Source organism: Columba livia, chromosome 3 (assembly GCF_036013475.1).
Source record: "Columba livia isolate bColLiv1 breed racing homer chromosome 3, bColLiv1.pat.W.v2, whole genome shotgun sequence".
Classification (NCBI taxonomy): domain Eukaryota; kingdom Metazoa; phylum Chordata; class Aves; order Columbiformes; family Columbidae; genus Columba; species Columba livia.
In genome coordinates, this window is record NC_088604.1 from 78678170 (window position 1) to 78696405 (window position 18236).

The following is an 18236-nucleotide window of genomic DNA, read 5'->3' on the forward strand; positions in this document are numbered from 1 at the left end:
TTAATATTGTGCTGTGAGATTACCCATGTCTAGGTAAAATAGTCCAGCCTGAAATTCTGCTTTGACTGAGCAGGACAGCTACATTCACCAGAAACACTTTGATATTCCTGGGCTTTTTAGGATGTTTGCTTTAAAAACGAAGCTAGAGTTCTACTGTCGTAACAGTGTAAACATCCTTCATTCCAAAGCAGCATTTCAAGGCAGCTGATGAAAAGCAGTTGTGTCCAATTAAACATTCCTAATGATGGGAAGTTACAAATCTATACTATGTGGTTTGTCGCTGTGAGCTGTATAGAGGAACTTAAGCTGGTAAATCTATAGTTAGACTGAGTGCAGTGGAATGGTCAGGAAAAGATGAATTAGGAAAAAGAATTAGATATAATCCTTTGCCATCTGTCTTTATTTTACTAACCTACTTGACAGGACACTACTGAAATCTGCAGTCATTTTCTATCTGCTTCATGTAGCTGAAGAGCATTTGCTTTACAGACTGGAATTAAAATGCTTCACAGCGACAGTTAGTTTTCCCATTTGGTGACCCCATTTACTTTCATTTAAAAAAAAAAAAAAATTAGGACTTTCCATTCAGCCATAGGCTGCACCATTCATTTTTGACCTCTCCCCCTTGCTAGGATTCAGAGCAGGGTGGTAAAGCTTGAATAGATTTTACCATTGGCTCTACAGGAAAGCAAAAGGGCTGTTAAAATGTTCCTAATCTGTGCTTCTCCAGCTTTCAGCCTGAAAAGCATATATAGGAAGAAATGCGACAATTGAGAGAATGTGTCACAGTTTCTCCATAACAGCTTTTGTCTATACATTTTCATGTGGGAAATCATGTAAACAGAAGCTTATCTCTAAGCACATGCCTGAGTATTTTGCTGCCTCTGGATTTTGGTATACAGGGGATTCAACTGATAATGAACCAGATAAGAGGATCTACTATAGTGGGGAAAATAGTTTGTAGCTTCTGCATGAAAATTTACCAGCTGCAACCCTGGGAGTCTTTAGTCTTTTTAAAGCCCTAGTGTTATTACTGGGAGTATTACTACTGGAAGGCAGATTAAAAAAAAAAAAAAAAAAAAAAAAAGTAAGTATGTATGACCAAAGCAAACCACAGGGATCAATCTGTTTCTCACTTGTGTGGGAATAAAGCAAAATGCTACTTTATTTTGGGGAAGAAGGAAGGGCAAGAGGGCTGGGAGGAAGCTTTCACTTTATTGCCAACTCCTAGGTATTTTTCTTCACAAATGTGAAGGTTTGCAACTCAGTGTCTTTTCAGAATGTAGGGTATGAGGAAAATACAGCATAGGTGAGTAGCTTTTCAGGGATGAGCTGAAGTTGATATGCTGTCCCTTTTGGGAGCACAGAGATAGCCCACTAGGTACAGAGAAGTTGTCTTTGGTTTTCAGATCAGTGGAGGAATTAGTCAGGTTGAGAGCAGGGTTATTTTCTCAGTGGAAAGTGAGGACATGCAAGGCACAGACCACTGCTGCCTTCCATCTCTCACAGTCTTTTACATCAACAGGGAAAACAGATTTAAAATATTTTCCTCTGTCTTCCACAGTACTTTACGTTGCACTGGTTTAACTAACCTTACAAGAAAAAAAATAGGAATCAGATGTGTCAAGATGTATTTTTCACATTTTGACATGTGCATTTGACTTCAAAGAACTACTTCCAAGTTTATTTTGAGTTTCCCATACTAAAAATAAAGACACAGAACAACTCATCAGTTTAGCTGAGAACAGCAGCTCTGAAAGTGTTAGGCAAGAAGAAGCTCTTGTGTTTTGAAAACAGTTCTTAATGCTGTTGTCTTTAATGGGGATGGCTAATCTTCCCTGTTTTCTCATGTTCCCAGTGATTCTCTCTAAGTGGAAGCCTGCCAGTTATTCTGCAAAACTCCTGACTCATTCCAACATCATTTAAGGCCTCTTAATTGATTGCAGGATATCTTCAAAGTCAGAGGACAGCTCTTGTTTGCTGCTGTAAAAGGTTTTCCAAGAGGTTACAGTCTCTTCAGCTTTTGTAGTGTACTTTAAAAATAGTGAAATTGAACGACAAACCCCCAGATTGGCTCATTTTTAGAAATATCTCATTTTTATAATATCATAATAAAGAAAATGGGTGGTTTGTTTTTTTTTTTTTTTAATCAATTATTAACTAATTAATTTACCTTGGCCTTGCAGGTCTACCTTGGCTTATCTTCCTGCTGTCCATACAAGAACAGTAAAATAGAGGCATTTCTCATATTGCCGCAACATTTCTTTTTTGCTTCACCCCTTGAATCTCAGTCTTGTAAAAAATTATAATAGCAGTCATTTGCACATTTATGAGGTCTTCCATTAAAGTCCATTGAAAGCATTTTATAGACAATAACAAATGAAACCTCAAAGCACATTGCTGAGGTATTTATTACCACATCTTTACACTCAGGAAAATGTACCATGATAATCACACAGTTTGAAGACCACAATAACTAGTCATCAGGTCTTGGACAACAGAAACACTTTAATGGAACCCAGCATTCAGAAGCTGAATCGTTTTCTGAAAGTATGGCTCTCCTCTAGTAACTGCCCCAAAATGGAGGCATCCAAAACAACTCTCTGTCTTTGAGAATCTTAACATTAAGATGTTTTCTTTGACCTCTGCCTTCTGTTATTGCATCTAATTAGTTCTCTTTTTTTTTATTCAGTGTTGCATAATTCTTGAAACTTCCCACTGTGGAGGCATAACACTATATGGTAAAAAAATAGCTGTCTTCAAGCAAAAAAAGAGGTGGCATTTTCCAGGAGGGTTTGACCTTAGACTAGACCCCTTCTGGTTTCCGTTGAAATTGCTGTATATATGAATGCTGAGAAAAGCTGTTTCTTTGGACATCTTGCAATCTTTTTCATGGGAAACTGGTTTATAATGCATGCTCACATAGGAGTTAACATTTGTTAGCCCACTTTAGAGATCTCTTGCCCTCTGCGCTTTAAAAAAAAAAAAGGTGTTTACGCATCATGGTGCAGATTTTTCCTCATGGAAACGTTTGGAAAATGAAGGCCAGAGAGAAAACTCCCAACTTTTGGTTAGTTCTGCAAGGAGGTTCTCAGGCAAACTATCATAAAAGTTTGTTCTACATTCAGCATTGTTACCAGGCCAAAATGTGTGTTCCTTCTTCACCTTTCTGAGGAGATCCTCTCACATGCCAAAAATGTCCTAAAAGTCCATGTTGGTACATACTTTTTGACACTAAATGCTAACTCGTTCCATATTCTGTACTGTAAGCCACTCTAAAATGTGCTGCTATGAAGAAAAACAAGTCTAAAAATAGTATTGAGGTGTGTGCATGTTTGACATTGTGTGTGGAAGGGGAATTCAATATTTCTCATCTCTTGATCATTCTATGTAAATATGCTCAGTTTATATTACACAACTTCTTTCCCCACCTGAACAGTGTTGAGGCAGATTCATCTGGACTCTTGAGAAACAAAACATTTGTTTAGCATCTAATTTTTGGATCACTGTTAATAAAATGTTGCAAGAGACACTTGGTTAGTCATGGCTTATGATATGATGTCCAAGCCAAAATCCTGTTCATGCAGGTGTGGAGTAATACAGAATTAAGAAGGAGTCAGTTAGAGATGGGAAACAACCTACTTTTGTCAGTAAAATGTTCTTTCACTTCAAAAAGAAAAATGACCCCACATGATTTTTTTTTTAATACTCACAAAACCAAATTAAACCTTTCCTTTCTCTTAAAAAATGTCATATCTGGCAATAAATTTGGTAATATATGACATTTCCGTAAAGATTAGCAATACTTCTCCATACAGGACTTCATAAGTGACAAAATACACCTGAGAGATGAGGGAAAGGGAGAAGATTAAAATAAGTAATCATGTTCTTAAAAGAGAACCTGGCTTTTAACTCCTGCAATGACAAAGGAAACCCAGCAGATGGTAGAAGGAGACCACAGTGCTAAAGGAGTGTGCTTGTCATTTTGTTCCAGTTATGGACATTAGCCCTTAAAGGAAGTTACTGCCTCATTATTCATAATGCACTCTAAGTGTTTAAAACAAAAATATGACCAGAATTGTTTTGACTATGCATTTTGTGTCCAAAAATTTAGGTGAAATCGTGTAAGACTGGTTTTGACTAATACAGCAAATGTATTTTTTTTCACTGTGGAGCCAATTGACATCAATTAAAGCCGATTGACATCAATGACAGTAAAAAATTACTTGACTAATAAAAATGCTGGTGGCCGCTTTTATTTTGGGTCTAATAGTTGTTGGGGAGATAGTGTGTATTATTTGTCTTTCTTTTTTTGGGGGGAAGTGTTTTTGTCTTGGAGGCATTTTGATTATTGTTCAGCGGGTGGCTAAAATCATATCTGCATTACACAAAGATGTAACAAGAAGAAAAATCCATTACACTTTGTAGGCCATATTTGCTCTCTGAGTGACAAGACCCTGCAGAGCTCCCTCTCTGCAGCAGCTCCCTGTCACAGGTACCAGTGAAGATCCAGAATCTAGTAATATGTCTGCTGTAATCCTAAGAAATGTACAATTGGGGGCTGACATCTTACTTTACCTGGTTCATTCTTTAAATATTCTCTCTCTTTCTAACTTCTATGTCTACCTTACACCATATCAAGATAGACATTAAACACCTGAGAGATGATCCAGATCAAAGGCACCCTGATTTTTCTCTGTCAACCATCTCAATCAACCATTACATAAAAACCAGTAGCAGTGTTACTGCAATTTTGGTGACAGTTTCAGTAATGAGAATGGGCTTCAGAAATACCGGGACAGAGATGCTGGCAATGGGGAGCCCCTCTTTGCAGTGCTCTGCAGAAGCACTGGATGACAGGAGGTAGGTCTGAAGTATCAGTATGACACACCGCTTCCTACTCATTGTTTTGGTACCTAAATCTGCTGTTCCACCAGTACCCCAAGCACTCCTTGGCCTTAGCAGAAGGCCTGTGAAAATACAGTCTTCAGATAGTTTTGAAACAACTAGGCTTATTTTATTACAGCAGGCTGAAAATAAAACTGATGGGAGCTTAGGCCCTTTTTTGATTAGTGGACACCCTATCATTTTCCTGTTTTTCTGTTCAGAGCGCATATCTCCTACCGAGTGGCTCAAAGTGGGTTTATTTTGGTTGGTACTTAGTGGCCATAGCCGGTGGACGCCCGTTACTCAAGCTTAAATGTCTTTTTCAATCTCCAGAGATGAGCAGCGGCTGCTTATTCCTGCCCTCAGTGCAGTTCCCTGAAACGATGCATTTAAAAGGAGCACTTCTGAGGCCTCCCAGGTACGTGTCTCCTCTCGCCCCTTGCAACAGGCAGGGGCGCCACCCCAGCCAAGGCTGCAGTCCCTGATGTTTGGGGGGGTCCTGCCGCTCCTGCTGCCCCTCTGCCCCCGGCCTGGGCTGCCAGCTGGCTTGGTATCCAAGTCCATGACAAGTCCCAATTGGGCACTTCAGTTTTGTAGCTTGGGCCACATTTGAGACCACAGCACTAAACATGAACAGCACAACCTGCACGAACCTTTAATGTGCTATTGTACGTGCTTAACATTTGTCTCATTTTATAGGTAATGTACTGCTTTTTTCTTTCTTTTTATTTTATTTTTTTTTTCCTGTTCACTTCTTTCAGGAGCAAGGCTATTTTCTGCTGTGCCTGAAGGGGCTGTTCTTTCATGCCAGAGTACTATACTGCCTCATGGGTACTCCTGCAAGTGGGCTTAATGTTGGAGTCGGGGTATCATTCACTCGTAATCACAGATGACTGCATTCTGCTTGAGTTCTTCAGCAATGCATTTTCCCACAGTCACTGATCTTTTTCTTCTGCTTTGATCTGCACCCTGTCAATCAGCTCTAAAGAGTGTGTAATTCACTGCTATCTCTTGTGTCTTCTGTGCACAGCAGGTTAATGTATTTGAGGTTTCAGGGAAATATGTGTTTACAAATGCTGTATTAGATGAGCAAGAACTTATCTGCTCAAGAAAATAGTTTGCATCCCAGAACATGATATGTCCAGAGGAAATAGTCTGGCAGTAATACCTTCTCCTGCTGGTAGTTCTGGGAGGTCTTTATTTCGTCACTCACAGGAGGCTTTGGATTTCACATGTTTCTTCTGTTTGTCTGTGATTCCTTTCATCGCTGCTAGTCACATTAATGATGCCACTGCTCAAGGCATCAGAAGATGGAAGCAGATTGAGCCAGGCTTTCTGTGAGATTGTTTCTCCATTTGAGAGCAGAGATGCTATGTATTTTCTTTGTGTTCTTCAGCATTAGTAAATTTTCAGGCATTCAATTTGGCTTTGCCATTTGGTGGCAATGCTGTGGTGATGATTGAAGCGAGTGAATTTGAGGATGGATTGCAAGCAAACATCTGTGTTCCCACTGCATGGGATAGTCTGCCCACTAAAGTACTTCATTGCTTTAAACTCATCCACTGACCAGAAGTCTGAATAGCAGCCCAAATAGCTGGATTTGGGGTGGGAAGGCACATTCCTGTTCTCCCTGTGGATGGTGGGAAGATCAGTGTGTTTCTACTTCTTTGCTGGTTGCCCTATACATGCCAAAACAGAGCATCCGATATTGGCTAGCCTCTGTCATATTTGGCTAAGACAGAGTATTACTGGCTTCCTCTGCACAGATTGCAGCTCCAGAGAAGAGCTGGGCAATTCCCAAGGAAAGTATCCATTCTCCGCAATCTGGGTATTGTGATTTCCTGTACATTCAACTGCTCTTGAAAATGAGGACATTTTCTCCTGTTTTCTGGCCTTTCCAATAGCAAACATGGAAGTCACCACATGTTTTCATTTTGGATTTCTTCCAATGCTTAAAGAGGTGAACTCAGCTTGATGGAGGCTTTCTGTGTCTTTACATTGTTTCTGTCTGGCTGACATTCAGTTGCCGTATTTTTGAGCTATGTACAGCCATAACCATGTGAGGCTTTTTCTTAATTTTGGTTACCTAAAACTTAGTGTGGACACTTCAGAGGCATGTGCTGAAGGTGAAGTGGGTCTGCCAGCAGCAATCTAAAATGCTTGCCAATAGTTTATGATCACTCTCTGCTCAAGCGGTTTCCTATTCATGGTTACATCTTCCACTTGTAGATATTATTGAAAGATTTAGCTTTGCTGTTTGGCTGTTTCCTTCTGTTCTGCTGGAGGTAGTAAAATCTAGCTATAGGTTATCAAGTGGAACCTGTCTTTTTCAAAGGAATAGCACTCCTTATTAGCGATATGTTATATATCTCCCTCTTTATTAACAGTGGGGTAATTAAGAGTCTGCTCTTTCACACGTGTTGCAGCCTGTGATGATACTAGTTGTCCATATTGCATCTTTATTCGGGAGCTATATCAGTGACTTGCACAATGTAAAAACTGTGGAAGAAAAGTTGTCAGGTAGGTTACAAATCCCAGCAGACTCTGGATGGAGTCTGTGCGTTTGGCAGTGGGAAGCCGTTGTATTGCTCCAGATTGCTGAGGTTGGTCCCGGCCCTTGGGAGATCAACAGATGTCTCATGCAGAGTGCTGCAAACAATCCCAACACCATTATGGTTTTATTCAGCTCCAGATCTATTCCCTGACTCTTTCTAGCTGACAGATGAAGATGGGATCATGATGTATCACAGTTTCTGCCACACAGTCTCTGCCTCCATCCCCAGAACATCAGCAGCCATTGCACTGATCCCTCAGAGTCCTTTTAATACATCTTGCTGACAGTGCTGATGCCCTCCCACCTCACATCTGATCCCAGTGGTGCTCTCAACCATTTGCATCTGCTCTTTTCCTGGATATGGTGAGGTAGTTTCTTTCCTTATCCAGCCATTCTTGTCAATACTCCATGTACAATGAACGTGTTTCTTCTCACTGCTGGATATTTTCTCACTTGTAGCCATTCAGTTGAACACTGTTTTAGTGTGTGTTGAAGTTTCTTCAATTTTCAGAAAGGTGTAGGTTGTCTGACTTCTCAGCATCCATACTGCTTATGTGACTTGTGCTAGCCCCTGACATTAGTTGAAGATGTCTTCCTTTTCTCTTCCCTCTACTGCTCCAATTATTTTTTCCTTTTATGCTGTAGTCACTCCTGAAGGCACAAGTTGTAAGGATGGAAATAGATGAGGGCAATTGTATGCCTGGAAGACATCCTCCCGTTCAAACGCTTCTTGATATGCCTCCTAATAGCTTAGTTGCAGGGATGCTAGCAAATATTGCCAGCTCAGCACATTTAATATTTTTTAATTTGTTCTGCTTGCATTGCCTGCTTGAATTGTTTGCTTCGAACTTAGGGACCCTGTGTGGTGATGAATTTGCTGGGTGCAGCTGAAAGCAGAGGATTTGTTGTTGCCAGCAACACTTATTTGACTTGCAATTTACTCTGCCTAATGGCATGGGGTCATTGCATTGCTTTAATTCAGCTTTGCATTATTATAATTCCTTTCCCTCCTTGGCATAGCTCTAAGGAAGCCTTTGCAATCTAACACATTTAGCAATGCCCTACTGTCTCCCTAGCATTCATTCTTGTAAGTGCTGCTGCTGTCTCTTGGCACATAGCTCAGAGTTTTATTTTTGCCCTTTTGTACCATATTAACGTCATCACTGTGCAAACTTTCCTATCGTGTGCACTTTTTTTTCACAGAGCTAAAGGTCTTCCCTGATGTTCACTGCTTCATATTTATGCACTTGCTTTTGATGTTATTTTATGCTTCTCAGTTCTACCTTCTGAGCTAACCATGTCCGCCCCACCTATGCTCTGCTTTTGCATCAGGTTTAGACGCTCCTGTAGTTTACTAGCAGTGAGGACAGCTTTTCTTTCAGCAGTCTCATTGCACTTTTCCCCCACTTATGAATCTACCACTAATTACTCCAGGTTCTAAGATTGCATATTTGCATGAGTCAGCCATTTTCTGCACAGTTTGGCAGCATACCAAGCTATTGTTTCTCCAGCTTCTGGATTACACAACTGTGGGGCAGATACCTTCTCTCTGCGTCATTTTTCTGAGGACTGGAAATGCTTCTGAGACATTTCTAGGTTTTTGCATGGGGTTCTTCCAGTCTGCAGCTGGTATACATCCAAATGCTGCAGAGACATGTGGGAGCCATTGCCCAGTACAGCAGCATGAATGGGCTTATTTTGAGTTCCCCTTTGCCCAGCCCCACAGCAATGAGTTACATTTCCATGTGACTCTAAGGAATGGTGAGCAGAGCTACTGTCGATATTTCCTCTTTCTGCAGCTTTGGGAGAGGAACCTGGTATAAACCCATGACGTTGTCTCTGTACTTCTATGTTTTGAGGAAGTGTAGGGTTGTCTCTTTTTTATTTTTTTCCAGTCTGTACAGCTCACTATGACACATGCCTCCATATCCATATGTTCATAGTGGCACTGGGTATGAACCTGACACCGATAAGCAGGGAGCCAATGCTGGTTGCTGGTCCCTATCTTCTCCCGTTTCTCTGCTCCTCTGTGAGTGCTCCAGTGTTAAGGGGCCCCCATGCTTTCAAACAGAACTGTGTCCTCTTCTGGAGCTCACACAGCTCATCCCAAAAGAACATTGCCAGCTCTTCCTTTGCAGTGCTAGAACAAGCTCTAAACAGTCAATCAGGGAAGGACTGCTATAGTGGAGACTGTGGATTTTGTACAGGAGTCAAAGCAAGAGACAGCTGTGCAGCCTGAAAGATGATCAGAAGATATAATGGCAAAGGCTGCATTTCTAAAGACATTCTAATGCCCATTAGAAGTCTGAAATCTTCCTGGCTTGCCCTGCCCCAGAAATTCAGATCAAATCATGTTCCCACAAAAGGAACTGGAAATTCAATAGCTCAGATTGTCAGCTAGAATAAGTCCACTGACTCCAGGGCAACTACTCCGCTCTCTGTCATCAGAGAACCTGGCCCCATGATGGTGAGCTGCAGATTTTCCACATGGCTGTTTCCTTGGGACTTGCATCATCGCCTGCACCACAAGGAGAGTCCAAGGTCCTGGTGTAGAAGGATTTTTAAGGAAGCAGAGCAAGAGACCCAAAAAAAGCTCAACTTCATGTTGTGTCTCCATAATACCACCTGGTTTAGTAGTAGACTTGTGGATCAGTATCTTCCCAGATCCTCAGGTGACATGTGACTGGTGCCAGATCTCAGTGCCAAGTCCTTCAGCTCTGAGAAAAAGGGGGCAATTCAAGGACTCACCACCTGTGCTATGGCTTTGATTCTAGCCAGTTCTCTCCCCATCTATGATGCAATACATGCAGGATCAGGGTACAGATAAAGAACAACTTAGAAGCATTACTGCTGTCTCCTGACCGGTTGTTCATTAATATAGAAAGGAATATGTTGTGTCTCAGTTTCACGGTGAGAACCCAAATAATAAAATAACATGCAGGATTTCTAGGATGAGCAAAGCCAATGGAAATAAGTTTTAGAAATTCTGTCTGAAATTCCCAAAGCCTGACATGTGCCTCTAGGCAGAGAGCCTGCAGACAGTTCTGTGCGTCAATTAATAGGTGTTAAGTCACCCATTCAGCCTCATGTGGGCTGCTCCATCCTTGAGATTCAGCTAAAAATCACAGTTAGGAGGAAGAATTTCAGTGCTACTATGAAGAAGAATGGCCATTATCCAACACACCTCTCCTTGCAAAGGCATAAGTTCAATGGTTTACTAGTTCTTTCCCATTGCTGACTACTGTGATCTTATACGTTGTAAATCATATTAACAAAATAAGAGCTTTGGTGTGATCCCTTGCTGTCCCCTTCTGTCACTCTGAACCTTTTATGTGAGGGCTGATTATCTAAACTGTTTGTTTTAAAATTGTCAGGACAGCAGGGGGAAAAACTCTTAAAAATGAGATACTAATTATTAATGTGAATGCTTTCACATCCATCTCCTACTAACTATCTCAATGGAATGATTCAGTTGAACGTTGCACAGTGAGAAGATCCATTTGTCATACTTCTTTAATTTTTTATCCATTTGTAAAGCATCCCAAAATCTAGCCAGCAGTAAAACAGCAAAGAAATTGCCCAAGGCATCCTCTTAAGGAAGCAGTATGGGCTGGATTCTGTTCTGCCACAGATTAGTCTAAATTTGTAGTTATTCCATGATGTCAGTGAAACCGAACTGCCAAAATGCAGAGGCAAATCTGGCCTCATGATCTAATTCCATGATGAAATTGCTTGTGTAAATAACGACTGTTGCTGTTCAGCTCTTCCCCCCCGCTCCCCAAAGTGCTTTAATGAATAATGAATTTTATGAATAAGCTTTAATGAATGGCTGAATACATTTTAATGGCCAAACTAATAAAATCGTAAGTTAAAACACTTTCCTTCGCACTTTCCTCTCCTCTTATAGTCCTGCTGCCCTCCTTTGCTTCCTTGAACCAGAGAATTGCCCCTTTAAACTACCCGTCAATCACGCATGCAATTACCACATCCCAGCAGGGATTATCAAACTGCAAAAGCGGCCAGTTTTTAATTCCAGGAAAGACATTCATATTTGTTTTAAACTTATGTTCCAAAATGCAAGTGCCAAAACAGAACAAACCTTTAAGCATTTATTTCTTCCTTCTCCTCCACCCCCACTTGAGATTAAAAATCATTCATTTCAATCAGTGATTCAGAGGAAGACTGTAAAATGAATGACATAATTAGCCACTTAATATAGGGCATATGGAATTTTAATTCCAGTTGAAAATCAGAGAGGCTTTTCTAAAGCTGTTCACTGGCAAAAAAAAAAAAAAAACAAAAAACCCAAAACCAAAATAGTTGTATCTGAAGACAGCCAACCCTTCTCAGTTCAGCGCCACTTTTTTGTTTGGGCCCCCTAGTGCTCTAAGCATTACCAGATAATCCTCCTTGACTTCCATCAGAAGGGAGCAAGTATACCATTATAGATAGAAGAAGTCAGGAAGATAGTGAAATGAAGGACCTAGTTTTGCCAGGTCATGGTGCAATCACAGACAACAAAGTGACTGCTGGTCTGACTGAATTGTATAGGAACCAGTTTTGGGACAATTTTCTTAAATGTCTTCCAAGTGGTGCAAGCAACAACATTCAAAATTAGGGGCAGCTCCAATCAGTCCGTTTTTCTGAAAATACTTAGTCATGCACCCAAGGTCATATGAATAACATGTATCTGGTCCAGCAGCAGTTTTAACCAAATGTCTTCTGACAAAAGCAATAGGATTTTATGGGTGTGGCTTAAAAATTAATCAAAATAAACAAATAAAACACCCCTTACAGGAGGGCCAGAAGGCAACCAGGAATTTTGCCACCTGATGAACTTGACTGTCTCTGTAACCAGTCCATCCTGTTCAATCCTGCTGACCACTCATTTCCATCCTGCTTGTGTTGACCTATTCTGCAGGCTTTTAACCATGTTACTGAGTCAGGTAACACTAAAAGGTGACCCATTATCCAGTTAGATTAAACAAGAGACACTAAACAGCAGATAATAGCCAAAGGGTAGGGAATGGGAACAAGTCAACATTACTCAAGGGGTTAGAAAGATGTTCCAAAATGTAATCTCAGTGTTCTTTTTGTTGGGTAAATACACAGTCAACCCCCATTTGCACAAGCCTTGATCACATGAAGTAATCATTTCTGGGGGAAAAAAGCCACATTCCACCAGCATGGATTTTGTATAATGAAATACTCTCCCCCACACGCTCCTCCCAGGCTTTGGGAGCAATTTCATTTACCTGCATTACTTTCACTGCCTGCTGATTGCTCTCAGATCCCTATACCCATACCATGGGGAATGGAAGTACAGAGGTTCTGCTATGAAAAAAAGGCCCAAGAAAACACTGGAGACAGAAGGAAAGGTTAAAAAAACATGTGTTTAAAGTGTTGAAATCCTCTGGCATCGATCTACATCCCAGATTACTTCAGTTGTACTATTTTCTTTTTTGTTGTTGTTCTTTTTGTGAAAAACAAAACAACCATACTAAAAATATGCTTACCAGTATAAATCTATACTATGTTTTGTTTTGTTTTGTTTTGTTTTGTTTTTTTTGTTTTGTTTTGAACGGTTAAACTGAATTTTGTGAACCTGATTTGCTCTTTCTACTTTGGCTTGCATGTGGGAGGCTTTTTCTTATTTTGTGCTGAGAGAGGGGATGAGGAGGAGCTTCCTGAGACAGGCTAATGGAAACCTTTGAGGGTTCCCCTCACACCACATCCTGTTAATCCCATGCATTTCACTAGTTGCGTAACTCCAGTCACTATGACATTATTCTCAGCCTAATCTGGCATACTTCATCAGTGGGGGAAAAATTAAAATTGAACCCGGTCAACAAAGCAGGAGAAGGCCTAAAAGGGCTTTGGACCATTTTCCTGAATAATTATCCGAGTTGAACAGAAGGAGTGCAGTTCAGACAACTGGCACACACAAAATGGAAGATGGGCACAGAAATTTTGGCTTTTTCTTGCATGTCTCATAGGCAGTGCAGATCAACAGGGTTGTTTGCTCTCTGAAAGAGAGGTACAGGCCTTGCGACACCACTGGAAGCCCCTTCCCAGGACACCAGTGCAAGAGTTTAGGCCATCAGTTGAGTCACATGCCAATCTTTCACACTGATTGCTACACAGGATTGATTGGGAAAGAGAAGGGAACAATCCAGTTTTTCCAGTATTCCAGGGTTTGGCCTCTTGCAGAGTTGGTGCTGAGGCAAGAGTCACCGCTTGAACATTCGTGCAGCCAGGCTTGTCACCTCACACCCCAATGCTCTGTCAACCTCTGGAGCTCCACAAGCCCCCACCTTGCAGCTCTCTAGTCTGGTCCTCAGATGTTAGGCATCAGACCTCAACGTGAAATGCAAACATTTTCTTTCTAGATGTTTATAAAGGTCCCATCACAATATTCCCATCGTCATATAGTAGCCAATAAAATAAAACAGCAAAGGCCTGCAGACAGTTAAAAAGACTCACTGCAGGGTTAAATTGTACAAGACCTCCAAAATCATCCTTTTGACCCTGAGCCAACAGAGAGCCTGGCATCACGCTCTGACAGTAGCGTGTTTGGAAGCAAATGAGGGCCCGCCACTGATGCCTGGCAGTCTTGGAAGTATAATATTACAAAGACCTATAAAAATACATCTCAGAGTGTCTTGCTTCCATGCACCACTTCTTTTCTCCTTTAATTATTTGATGGTTTTAACTGCAGGAAACACCCCCCTGCCCTTGGAACAAGAACAACTGTGTCACAGAGATCATGGTCACTTTAAAGTTCATGTGGTTACAACACTGACATCCCACTTCTATCACAAACTGTGCCACAGCACGTCTGGTCTGGTCATGTCTGCTCTCTGCATGCCCTTTCCTGCTTTGGGATCACCTTGAGAGGACATCGCCCTCCATTCAGCGGCTGGTGAGCAGCCACAGTGGCACCTGTCCAACAGAGGAAAGTGATGAGCCATCATGTTTTCCCATCCAACACCAGCAGGGTCCTGGCTTGATTGCCCTCTTCAAAATGCTGCGTCCAGATGGAAATTCCCACTTGGAGGAAGCTCTCCAAAACGCATGCATCCATAGGACATTACTGAGCAAAAACAAGAAGAGAAGTCTGGTTTTTGTCTCTAAAAGCTGCCTCTGCACTAATTTGACTTCAGGCCTCGTTATTCCTGTTGTGCTCACTGCAATATCTTACCACTGGCAACAGAAGGATTTATCAGGGTGACCGAGCACTGACTGACTCAGCATGGTTGGAGCTTAAGAGCTCCACAAGGATGGATGGACAGAAGCTGGCATGGAGGAGAACATCACCAGCATTCAGCCTGAAATGGCTGCAGGGGGAAGCTCTTCTGTAAAATACGATATAGCATCAGGCAAGTTTAAAGTCCTTTTCCCAGCTACAGGCCCTCCATAATTCTGGATGAATACTGGAGACTGCTTCAGCCTGGCTGGTGTTTAATAATCCCTGGCCTACTCTGTGAGATGCAAGAGATATACACCATGGCACTATCAAGCTTCAGCACACTGTTTTCCCACAGTATTGAGTTTTGAACTACGGAGCATGCTTCCCACTTTCGCACCCCACTTTCTGAGTGGGCTGAGCCCACAGACCTTCTCTGCTCCCTTCCATATGACAGACCCATAGCAATCTCCTAATCTCCCTGCTCAAGAAGTCAAAAAGTAAAAAAACTTGTGGCACTTCCACAATACTCACACTTCTTATAATGGCAGGTGTGAAAAAAAGCTTTAGAAAAGGTGGATGAGGTGCTCTCTGTGTACTGCCTATCTGGGGGAACATTATTTCTGCATATTTTCCTGGGTTGCCATTTCAAACATGATGCTTTGAGTGGGATTTGTCTCACTCTGCTTTAGATATCTACATCTGAGGCAGTCACCTTGCATATTCAATGAAGAGAAATAGGCATGTCTGGGGTGTGAGTCATCTGGTTTGCTTTATATGTCTCCTTTAGACTAAGATGAATCACACCCTGAAGTGCATATTTTTCTCTATTGACTATGAACGGAATCAAGATGAATACTCAGATACAGACATCTACATTTGGTCAGATGACTCTTAACCTGCACCTTCTGGGAAACAGCTTCAGGTAACATCCTCTGCATGGGCAGTCACTATCCTGCCTCTATCTGTCACTCACCTGTGCCATAGCCTAACACCAGGACAGTTGTTCTCTCATGCTCCCACCTCAGTATCTACTACATGCCCAAAGCCAGCACAGGCATCTGAACACCAGCCTTTGCTAGAAGAATCTACAGGAAGTTAGCGGGGAGAATAATTGGGAAATGTATTGCTATGTTGAAGGAAACCTCAGGATGGAAAGGTAGAACTGGAATAACATGCATGGAAGGATTAATCATTATCAGCATAGAAGACAGGCTCCCATTAAAAACACGCAGTTCAGGGTGGGGGCTGGGGGACGTCCTCATTTCCATTGTCAACTGTAATACCAGAGCCCACAAAATAAGAGTTATCAACTACTAGCAGCTTTTGAATTTTTCATAAAACCCAAGAAAAAGGGAAGAGGAAGTATCCATTTGGAGAACTCCTGCATGTATGCCCACAGGGCTCTGTGAGGGCAGGTGTTGGTAAGGCTGGTTCCCAAGGCATTCCCAGCACCAGAGACCTGACGTGCAGAGAGCACAGGGAAGTGGCAGATACCTGTTGGCACAGTGCTCCGCTACAGCCTTCCACCTACACCCAGACAGCCATGCCAACCAACCATCAACAGCAGATACCTATTTCAGTCCATAGTGCTCAGCAGTCTGTGAATTCTGATGCAGTCTAGCCCTGGTTCAGCTATATCTACCCTACCTTTGTGTGGTGTTCTTATTTACCCGCTTTTGTTCTTATCATCAGCCATGGGCTGCTTCTGTTTATCGTGGGCCAAAAGTCTGAAAGGCTTCACTGAGGACCAGCTCATCTCACGAACATGACACCCAGCACATGCTGTGTTTTTTCAGTGAAATCAATTAGAAACATTACCTTGCTTGGAATACATTCATCACTCACAAAGCTGTTTCCTTGATCTGTCAGGGTGTTTTCATAGACTTCCTTTGTAGATGTCCTTAAGGTTCAGAAATTTCCCTGCCTCCTGTTCCCATCTATGCCCTCAAGAGCACTCATTTGCCGTCAGAGGTGTCCGAAAATACAGCATACACTTCTCACATGAGGCACATACTAGCCAGAAATAACTAGTGTTTCCATTCAGCTTGTCTATCTACCCTTTGGTCTTCCAAGCATTCACTATACCCACATTCTGCAGCTATGCAAGGGAACATTCATCTGCTCCTTTTCCTGACCCAAGTCTCCAGCAAAAGATTTCCTAAGTCAGGGCACAGGAGGACAAGCTGAATTTCTGCAGCTGACAGGAGTCATAGCACTGTTAATATCCATTAGCACAAGTCCATAAAACGTCCAGGACAAACATGAATTTTGGTTGAAAACAAACAAAAAAAGATTTTTGTAACATTGATGAAGTATTAAAAGATTGTTTTATTTTTACAAAGACAATTCAAAACATCTGGAATCTCAAATAAGTCTCTGTACGCACTGTTTAACCCACTTCCCTGATATTCATGGAATTTCCCCTGCACTTCACCCTGAGCAGAGCTGACTGGCTGAGGTGAACCAGGCTTCTTTCCCGCATTAGGAGAAACAGCTGGACACAGAACTGCTGCTTTGCATGGACAAACACAGTTAGCTGACGAGCCATTTTTTAATGGGAACATTTGGCTGGGCAGTCTTCCCTGAAAACAAGTCTGAGTCTCTAAATCCTCTGGCATCACAAAAGGACATGTGACAACCTTCTTCATGGGCCTGGCGCAGCTCTCCTATGCTACCATAGTGCCTGTCACCCTCTCCCTGCAACTTTTGAGTTGACTCACCTGTAGATGACTCATTTCAAACAATACACTGAAAACAAAAGGCCATATGTGCTGGGTCTCTAGATATGCTAGTTACTGCCAGTGCTATCACTTTCTCTTCCATGAAAGAGGGAGACAGGTGAAGCTGAGGCAATGGTGTCCTCCAGACTTCAACCTGAGGACCTGTGCTAACCATCAGAAAGCCACACCTTCCTGACTCAGTATTTTCTTGGGCTGTCCCTGACTTTTCTCTGCTCACAGCAGCAGGAAGTTGCACTGTATGACACCTGCCCAGAATATTGAGCATTTGGCTTAAAAAGCACACAGTCACCATGGAATCCAGTCTCCAGGGAAGTACTTGCATGCAGCCTAGCAAATTGGTATGGATGTACAGTAGCTTGCCAGACTAGCATCCAGGGCTAATTTGATGGAGTATTATTGCAGCACAAACAGAAGCAGGGATATTGCCTAGTCCTCCAGTGACCAGTTTCAGTGAGCTGTTTCAGACCATTGTGGATCAAAACTACTCCAGTTAAGTTGGCATGCTTAGATGAGGTGAAAGAACATGATGTGACAAATCTGTGCCAGCCTCTGAGGACTGCTTGCTTCAGACAGTCGTTTAAAAGCTGGTCAGCATAGTCCCTGAAGCCTTTCATCTTGGCATCATGCATGGAAAGAGGACATAAAAAGTGCAACTTATATGGGACTTTGTAGAAGGCTGTCAGTGTTGTGAGAGTACTCTTATGTCCACTGAGGTTGGTAGAGAGGTTCCCACTGCTTTCTCTGGGCACACAGACAGAGGGAATTGAACTGCACCCAGAGACGAGAAGGAAGCACACTTGGAAAGCTGATAGGATGTGCAGAGTTCAAGGGCAAGCTGGCATCCACCTCCTACAGCTGCAGCTAC